We start from the raw sequence: 9,534 nt of genomic DNA, 5'->3' as shown, positions 1-9,534 counted from the left end.
TGATTGGTATATCATGAAAAAAGAAAGCCTTTTCAGGCGCACTGCGCTTTCCCTTGCCCAGATCTTCGCCTTTCTAAGACAAGTAATGGTGAGCCGCCGAAGACCTCCGAACTGAGGGTTCGGTCAGTATAAGGGACACAGCAGACACGCCCCGCTCTTTAGCCGGTTGATCCCGTTGATCATATAACTAGGAGGGAACGTGTCACATTAGAGATGAACGATTAGAGGCGAGGTGTCCTCTAATCACCACAATGATGCTAGCCCTTTTTTTAGTAGACTCCCGCTATGAATATTCATGAAGAAAGGAATGACGGGCTCTTTCTTTCACTGCTAACCCCATTTTCTTAATGCTGATACTTTCTGTTTGTTTCGTCGAGCCCCGAGCTTGCGGTTCTCCTTTAAGTGTGGGTTCAATTGGATGAATCTGTCAAGTCAAGGTCAACGTACGTAGCAGCAAGGATGGTGCATCGCCCATTTTGTCTCGTTCTCGCTCGGGAGCCAAAACACGCCTGCTACCTACTGTACAGGACCTTCGACCAAGCATTATACCTTTGTCGAATCGGAACCAACCACCACTGCATTGCGCTCGAACAGTTGAGCGACCGCCGGCCAGCTACTTTCGTGTACAGATATAGATTCATTCTTCGTACCGGGGCCAGCCTCACAACCCCTTTCGGGTTGGTAAGACGGAATTGGACAAAGAACAAACAGAGAGTGCTCGACCGGAACAACGGCCAACAAAGACCATAATTACATAGATAACAGCTCCTCCCCTCAAATGACAGTGAAGGCTTTAAGGCCGTATGGCGGCTGGATGACGGCCTCACCTTCTCGTAAATGGTGTCCGTGAGGGCCATTTAAATATCCCCCGTTGACCCTCTTTTTAGATAGAATCTTCAATGAGTGGCAACAAACAACGGATTGAGCTGATAGAAAGCCGTTGCGGCGCAGTCGTTTTTCTTGCTCGTTAGCTAGGCCGTTTTCTTACAGGAGTGCTAACTAGTGCCCTTACCTTTTCTTCGCTTGATCCGCAGTACGAGCCTCATACGGAGCCGCGCCCCTTAAATATGATGAGAAGAAGAGGGGCCGCCCTCTTTTCCGTACCAATCCTTATTTACTATACTACATCTTTTTGGGGGTGTATAGCTCAGTTGGTAGAGCATTGGGTTTTTAACCTAATGGTCGCAGGTTCAAGTCCTGCTATACCCAAACCTACCCTCTACTATGAGTAAGGATGCGTAGTAGCATTTAAAAAGAACTCTTTGGCCTTCACGACCCGCTTCGGCGACTTCGCCCTTTAAAGTGACAAGGGGGGTGAGGTATTGAGTTTGTTCCACCACAAATCTATTTCGCCGCATGTATTTACTAGAGTCCCCCGATCTTGATATTCAAGCACTAATCCCTTGAGCACTTCGGCGGCGGATAGCAGCATGGGCAAAGCACTCTGTTGCGAAGAGCAGCCGGTTCTTATTGAATTCACCAAGATAGTCTTGCTCGCTCCTGAACTCTGCGGCGAGTTCAACCACCACCTACGGGCCTGAGCTCTACTTTTTATCCCAAGCTCTTTTAAAACTCCGTTTAGTCTGATTACCCATATTAAGTTAGACTTGATACACCTATAACTCTCTGATATGAGAAGTTGCTACAGCATTCAGAGTGATTCCTATCATAAGTGATGTCACTTATCATTGCTAAGGCTATGGTCCTTACTTGTGTTCTTATTTCTTCCATTTGACTTGGAAGTATATCAAGTCAAAAAGTAGAGGTAAGGTTAGAGCCTGATGATGAGGAAACCCCAACGTGGCAGAAACATATATTCTATAAAAGTCGGAGAAAAGGGGCACAAGCTTCCTCAATGTGTGGAGAACCAAGAACCCGGAAGGGTGACTATGCTACGTGGCCCTGTAAATTGACAGTGAAGGCAAAGGTGCCAAGTCAATTGGGAGTTGAAAGTATGGGTGATATTCATCATCAGTTATTCTGAGACAAAACCAAAAGAAAAGAGTTAATTCGCGCATACTATCCAAAGATCTAAAGGTTTCTACCCGGGAACCTACAAAGGATAAACCGGCGAAAACTAGATCCTTGAAGCCTTTTCTTTTTCACTTTCTTTCCACCCACAATACAAAATGGAAACTGATCTTTAACATTCCGCACCTGTGATCCTACTCACCAACCTTCTTTATGGGTGGTACCCCCCAATCTCACGACGATGTGTCAACCACATGCTTAAAGGGATTTCCATATGATTATCACTCAGGGCTACGCTTTTTCGATCCACATGAAAGTAGGAATTTACTTCTAGATCTCTCGATGCGGAAGTAGAAAGGGATAACAGCCGTACCCCTAGACAATTAATTACCAAGGGTTCTTTTTGGAAGCATGTTAGGTCAAAAGGTCTCCTGCTGCTTCTGATGCTCTTCGAACAGATATAGAAGAAGCCGAGAGTCACCCAAAGCGTACCGAGTGGAGGATTTCTCTATCCATTCCAACTAAATAGCACTAAAGCAGGCGTGTTTTGGCTCCCGAGCGAGAATGAGAAAAAATGGGTGATGCACCATCCTTGTTGCTACGTACGTTGACCTTGACTTGACAGATTCATCCAATTGAACCAACACTTAAAGGAGGACCGCAAGCTCGGGGCTCGACGAAACAAACAGAAAGTATCAGCATTAAGAAAATGGGGTTAGCAATGAAAGAAAGAGCCTGGCATTCATTTCTTCATGAATATTCATAGCGGGAGTCTACTAAAAGAAGGGCCAGCCTCATTGTGGTAGATAGAGGACACCTCGCCTCTGATCGTTCATCTCTAATGTGACACGTTCCTTCCCAGTTATATGATCAACGGGATCAGCCGGCAAGAGAGCGGGGCGTGTCTGCTGTGTCCCTTATACTGACCGAACCCTCAGTTCGGAGGTCTTCGGCGGGTCACCATTACTTGTCTTAGAAAGGCGAAGATCTGGGCAAGGGAAAGCGCAGTGCGCCTGAAACGGCTTTCTTTTTTCATGATATACCAATCAGAATGGAGGGTCCTACCTACGTACATGATTGATAGAATCACTACGTATGGGGGGTCGGTTGGTCAACTTGATGCGGGAGAGGCATGAGTGCAGTTCGATCTTGTGGCGTATTCGTTTGTGGTGAGTAGGGCCTCTTTCTCGTTGATCAGTTCGACCCCGCTCTATTGAATGAAAGGTCTTCATTCCTGCGGCGGTTTTGTCAACAAATGTGTCTCGGGCCGGATTGACTAACCTAACCCTTAAGGAGGACTTGTCGTAGTTGGGTGCTCTGCTTTAGTGTGATTGACGAAAGCTAGGCTGGGTTTGGTAATACCAAAACAAATGAAAAGAGATCGGGGTCGATAGTTGACAAGGAACTTGATCCCCCCCAAAAAAAGAGGGCAAATGCGGTCGAACTTGCATTCTGGAAATAAGTCGGCCTCTTTTTTCCAAGTCTACCAGATAGAAGATGATATAGGGCCAACTATCGTTGCGTTGCACAAGACGGCGCCCTTTCACTTCGAGTTCCTTTCTTCTCAAAAATCTGATGATATGCTTTGGCGATGTTACCTACCAAAGAAAAGGCCTGCTAGGTGATCGAAATGGCTCGGGTCAACGGGGACTCACTCACCTACTCCTTATCTATCTAATAGTTTCTTATATCTACTGAATGAAAAAGGTGACCCGCCGCGCCGGGCTATAAGATAAGATACAGCTGTTTTACTACTTGACTGGTAAGAAAGAGCTTCCGTAAGAACTTAAAGACTCTTGTATGGTAGGTAACCCCCTCTTCCGCTACTGGTGGACTGTTGCACAGAAAGGCCGACAGAAGCAACCTTTCTTAGCGCGCTTTTCAAGCGGTTAGCTTCTACTAGCGGTGCGGGACGCAAGGCCCTAAAGTCAGTTCAGTTGGAAGCCTAAGCCAAGAAGAATGAAGTGACGGGCCCCTTCACGAGCACAGGGGGGTGGCTTTCTTAAGGTAGTAATTGCGAACATCTCTTCTCTTAGCGTGCATAGTTTGATGCCGTCTTAGATCTCTCTTTCTTAGTTTCATGCTGGCCTAATGAATGAAAGTCAGTCTTTTAGTAAGCGTATATAAGCAGCTGTTTAGTGTATAAGCAATTCTTTAGTGGATTTCCGTCTTGTTGTTCTCTAATAGCCCCGTGCTTCTTGCCCAGACAAGGACCCTATAAGGACTTACAAGTAAACAAGCATATCATAAGAAAGTAATGTGATTAATATTGACGCGTTCAATTGAGTATTTATTGCAAACAAGCTTCTAAATAATAAGTCATAATATGATTTCCTTTCATTTGTAAAGGAGCGGGTATCGTGTCATTATGACCCACAACACTTGGGGGAAAAAGAGACCTTTTTCTCATTTTTCTTTGACTTTGAATGCTCAAACAATCAATCAGAGTATGAAGCTCTCATTATCGGTCTGGAAATGCTTTTAGATATGGGAGCTCAAACTGTTCAGGATACTTCCCGAGAGGAGCGAAACACTTGCCACGATGTATCGCCCCCCATAAATTCCTTGTTTGTGTGCCTTAGGTAAAGACGGTAGTCCCGTTGCACCTATCTACATTACTGATCCATGTATGCTTGCTTTATTGTCAAGAATGTAGTCACAATGGGCTTCCACACTGCACTGTCAATTCCAGGCCTGTCTGTTAGATAGAGTGGCCCACTACTGAGAATGTTCAGTCACCAAATATGATTGGGGATCCCCAGCTAAAGGAAAGGAATGAAAGGCCAACCAAGCAAGCTAGTTAGTCAATGCAATCACAAGGATCCTCACGGAATTATTGAGTTCGGAATTCATTTAAGACGGATCTGAGACTCACACCGGAGGCGCCAATCGCAGTGGTCCCAGAGGTCCCTTCGAAAGGGATCAATCCTTGAAGTATAGAAAAAGAGAAGGAGATTAGCGATCGCCGAATAAAGGTCGTCTCACTTTCCCCAGTAGCCGCTTCAGCTGCAAATAGGGTCTTTCTTTATTCTATATTAGTAGGGGGATATAGGTGGCTAACTAGGCTGATTCAACTGATCCGTAGTTACGCCATCTTCTCTAAACATAAGAAATAACGGGAGTGCTATCTTATAGGGCTAGTTTATGGGTCCCTCCTTTTACTGATTGTAGATAAGATTGTGTGCCATAAATTCCTTATAAAAGCATACACTCTGCGAAAGAAGCTGGATCCGGTTTCATATTCATAATTAGATCCATCTGGAACAAAAGAATCAGAAGAGGCGATTTTCTTTCTTGATGGTCCTTCCTTATGGGAATGATGTTGACTGTTGAGCCGTTATCTGCCCCGCCCTAGCCTGGAGAAGGGGTGCCCCTCTAAGCGAATGCTTATGCAGGGGTATAACGCGCATTAGCCTGTGGTTGGTTGCTTTATTCGAAGACCAACTTCATGGGTCGTTCCACTTTGCCAAACCTCTATTCGAGCTATTGACTTGACGATGCACAAACCTTAGTTGGACCTAGTACCGGGGAGGGCACAATCCTATTCTCCCCTTCCGGAAGAAGAGATCCGGAATGCGCGTATTGGGGAGAGGCTGGTCACGATTCGTGGTCAAGACGGATAATGTGGCGACGAGTGACTTCCTGACCCAGAAGAAGGTCATGCCAAAACAGGGACGATGGCAAACAAGACAAACTTGCCAAGTTTGATTGATATGGTGCCGTGGAGTATATGGACGGACCAACCAGGTCGCGGATGCCCCTTAAGTAGGAAAGCAGGTTTGACGGCATTTAAGTGTTGAGGCAGTGATGTTTTCCCTCCTTACTATCCTAATTGAAATTCCATGCCAAAGCCTCTGAACAAAGGCTCAAGAATTGCCTTGAATTGCATCCGTGAAAGAAGAATTCTTAGACTGAGAAGTGATTTACCTATTGAAAAGAAGCTATTTATTTGTCTGCCCTGTTGGCTGATTTTTATTACTTCCTTAACTTTGCCTAGTCCGCAGAGAGTGAACCTGTATACGCATTTATAGGGCATCGGACTAAGCAAAGTAAAGGAAGTAAAAAAAATCAGCCAACAGGGCGTCAAAGTAATAGAGTGAACCTATATACACTTGATAATGGGTAATGGACTTGGACAAAGTTAGTGTAAATTGTGGATTTGAAAAAGTCTCAGTTGAATGTGATAGCTCTTTCAATGAATATATTCCCTGTTTTTTATTGGCTCTCCATCCAATCATTAAAAATCGAGATGAACAAAGAACTTAAAAATTCTCTAAACAATAATTTTGCTATCCCTTCAAAAATAATAGATAACAGAAATTATTAATATTAGATTAATCTAATAATTATAAATAACAATATAATAATTTAGAATTTTTATAACAGCATTCTCTTCCTTTGTGGTCCAAATTTGGAGGATGAAGCTTTCGAACTCAGAAATGATGAACATCAGTCCTCTTTTTTCTCTCCCATTTCTCCCACCTCTTTTCATTTTTATAAAGGTTTAGCTCGTATTTTTTATAATTTGAATTCCAATTTTGCCCTTATCACTGACAAAATGGAACAATTGCTATGTTTTTATTCATTAATCAACCTTTTTTATTTCGCTTATTTTAAGTAATGACATAAATTATTACATGGTTTAATAAATTAAAATTTGACATGCAAGTAAATGTATTAATTGACTCTGTATTCAATTTTACTCCATATTGAGTTGACCGAAATCATATAATTTCGGACTAAGTAACAATTTGTCTCATTGTCACTTTTTGTTACTTAGGGTTGGGTTCACCATATAGATATATATATATCTATTATAGGCAATTTTAGCCCAACAAAAAAAAAAAGCTTCATTTCTCTTTTAATATGGAAGCAAACCAGATCTTTAACATTGTTTTACATTAGATGATAGTGCTTTAATTCACTTTAATAAAAATAGAAAATACTGCTCTATTTCATAATTGAATTACATGCAATATTGTCACACTTTGCCTTTTGTCATTCCTATATATAAGAAAAAGTAGATACCTCGATAGTTCAATAGGTTAATGCCTTCGGTGAACTGGGTTAATGTTTTCGGTGAACTTTAGAGTGTCAGACTTCAACTCTCTGCATTTACAAATCTAACTTCTAACTCTTGTTGCATTGTAATATATACTTGCCCCATTTGTAATGTCTATTTTTTTGTAGATGGAAACTGGATCTGAAAATGAAAGAGACTAAGATAATGTCTTCCATATTGTTCAAATTTAATATAGTGGGTAACATGCGTGAATCCCATAGTGAAAGAGAGTCCTCTCCATGTTTAGTACTAATTCTCTAAGGACAAAATAAATAAATGATAAAATAATTAAGTATTTAATACCCTCAAAATCAAAAGTTAAAATTAATATTGTGGGTGTTTGTTTATTTGAACTTTCCAAAATTTTATAAATGTATGTTATGTGTAAATAGAGGGATGGGCGGCTGACGAGGGGTTGGAAAGCCTCTTACATATCTGTTGCTTTTAAGTGGGTTTCATATCTTTGGTTTGTTGAATTACCTATACAACTTGACCAGTGGAATGTTTGCCCGAAAGCATCCATCTGAATTAACACACCCCCATCAAAACCTAATTGCCCCTGGGATGTGGGATTGGGGTTTGACAGTAGTAAAACGCCCTCCTCTTGATCTCAAACTCCATTAACACTTCTTTCACTAATACAAAAACTAATTATATATAATCAAATATAATTATATAGAGAGCTGTAAGACATATATATTGTCACCGGCGATGAGACTTAGCCGATTTTGGTATAATTTGATTTGGGAGTGTTATAATAACAACTAAAAATAATTAAACACAAATTCAATTAATTATAATTAAAAATAAATTACCAAATTAATACGGAGTATATACACGAGAATCCAACTTAAAATAGGTATATACATGAGCAAATCCAAATTAAAAATAGGAAGTGTGACTGTATATAGCATGAATTCATAATGGGTTTAAACAAAATGAGTATTCTAAAACTAATTATGTGTATACATCATATATATATATATAATAAATTTATTATGGGTCCAAACAAAATGGGTATATATGTATGTATGTATGTATATGTGTGTATATATATATAATGCCTATATATATGTATATGTTCAGACAAATGGGTATATATATATATGTATATATAGTTTTATGGATATTTTAGTCTTTTTATCTGAGTTTTTAGGCTAAAGAATTGTTTTGACAAAATCAAAGGGTATTTAAGTCATTTTATATGGTGTCATGACCGTACAACTAATAGTTGGAGTGTGAGTGAAAAACGGAGTAAAAGTTTATAATGTAAGTAATAGTTATTTTGGAAAGATATTTGAGGATGATATTTGGCCAAACCTAAAGAGGTGCCAGTGAAATTAATTCAAAAAATAATAATACAACTAATCCTATAAAATAGAGTAAAACTATACTTTTGAAACAATTACGAAGTTTGGAATACATGGAGAATTCTGCTCATCTATTTTTCTAATAAAACAAAAGAAAAACAAGTAAAATGTGAGATGGAAAACTTTTTTGGAGTCTAATGTCATTTTTTGAAACCCCATTATTTCAAAGCTTAAAATAATTATTATTTTTGGTAAAAATATAAAATTTTGGATTCTTAACTAATAATATACATGAATTTGTTATCCTTGGAAATCTAAAAAAAAAAAAACCGGAAAGAAGAAAACATTAATAATAGAATAATTTTATAAACATACATATGCTTATGAGTAATTAATAGGCCTATGTGGAATTGTAGTGCCCAAAACCCACGTTTACATCAATTAGTATAGCCCAATAATATCTTGTGTGTGTGTGTGTTTCATGTGTGGTGGTGATCTCTTGGCAGAAAGTAGCAAAGTGGAAATTAAGAGGAAGATGTCCCTTGTGGGAAAAAATTGTAGTTTGAAGACCTTATCCTTAATTAAGAGGGGAGACTTGACGATGTGATCATGTGTGCTTCTATGGAAGACAAAGAATTGCCGGTCTTTTTACTTCAATTACCATCTCCAATTGACTTGACTCAACAAGATTACCTAGGATATATATCATTTTGTTGTTCTTTTATATAAACACCACCTCTCATATGCTTGATTATCATATATACTTATACAGTGCCAAACAAAGAGAATTTATATATCATACAATTTAGAATGGGTGTTTGTTCACCAATATTGTGTCACTTCACCTTATTCTTGCACTACTTGCTCTTCCTCCTCATGGTTGTTCACTCTCTCTTCTTTGCAGCAGCAGCCACTCTGCCACGATGATGACAGCTCTGCTTTGATGCACTTCAAACAAAGCCTTTCAATAATAAAATCTGATTTTGTATCTGAGGATGCTTCAGCTTATCCAAAGGTTGCATCTTGGAATACAAGTAGCAGTGATTGCTACTCATGGGACGGTGTCACTTGTGATGATGACACCGACCGTGTCATTGGACTTGACCTCAGTAGCACCTTTCTCTCCGGTTTTATCAACACCAGCAGTACCTTCTTCCGACTTGTTCACCTTCGGACACTCAACCTTGCTGA

The 9,534-nt window shown here is 40.1% G+C and overlaps 1 non-coding gene across 1 annotated transcript; it reads left to right on the top strand.

Annotated features, from left to right (window-relative positions):
- The first annotated feature begins 1,136 nt into the window (after positions 1 to 1,136).
- TRNAK-UUU (transfer RNA lysine (anticodon UUU)) lies at positions 1,137 to 1,209 on the top strand. The gene has a single exon. It is a non-coding gene; the product is annotated as a tRNA-Lys (tRNA).
- The last annotated feature ends 8,325 nt before the right edge of the window (positions 1,210 to 9,534 follow it).

The sequence above is a fragment of the Cornus florida genome, unplaced genomic scaffold, assembly GCF_030987335.1.
Source record: "Cornus florida cultivar Cherokee Brave unplaced genomic scaffold, ASM3098733v1 CherokeeBrave_3.0.0_Hap2_Chr03, whole genome shotgun sequence".
NCBI lineage: Eukaryota > Viridiplantae > Streptophyta > Magnoliopsida > Cornales > Cornaceae > Cornus > Cornus florida.
The sequence above is the reverse complement of the archived record's forward strand: the minus strand, read 5'-3'. Positions and strand labels throughout refer to the sequence as shown.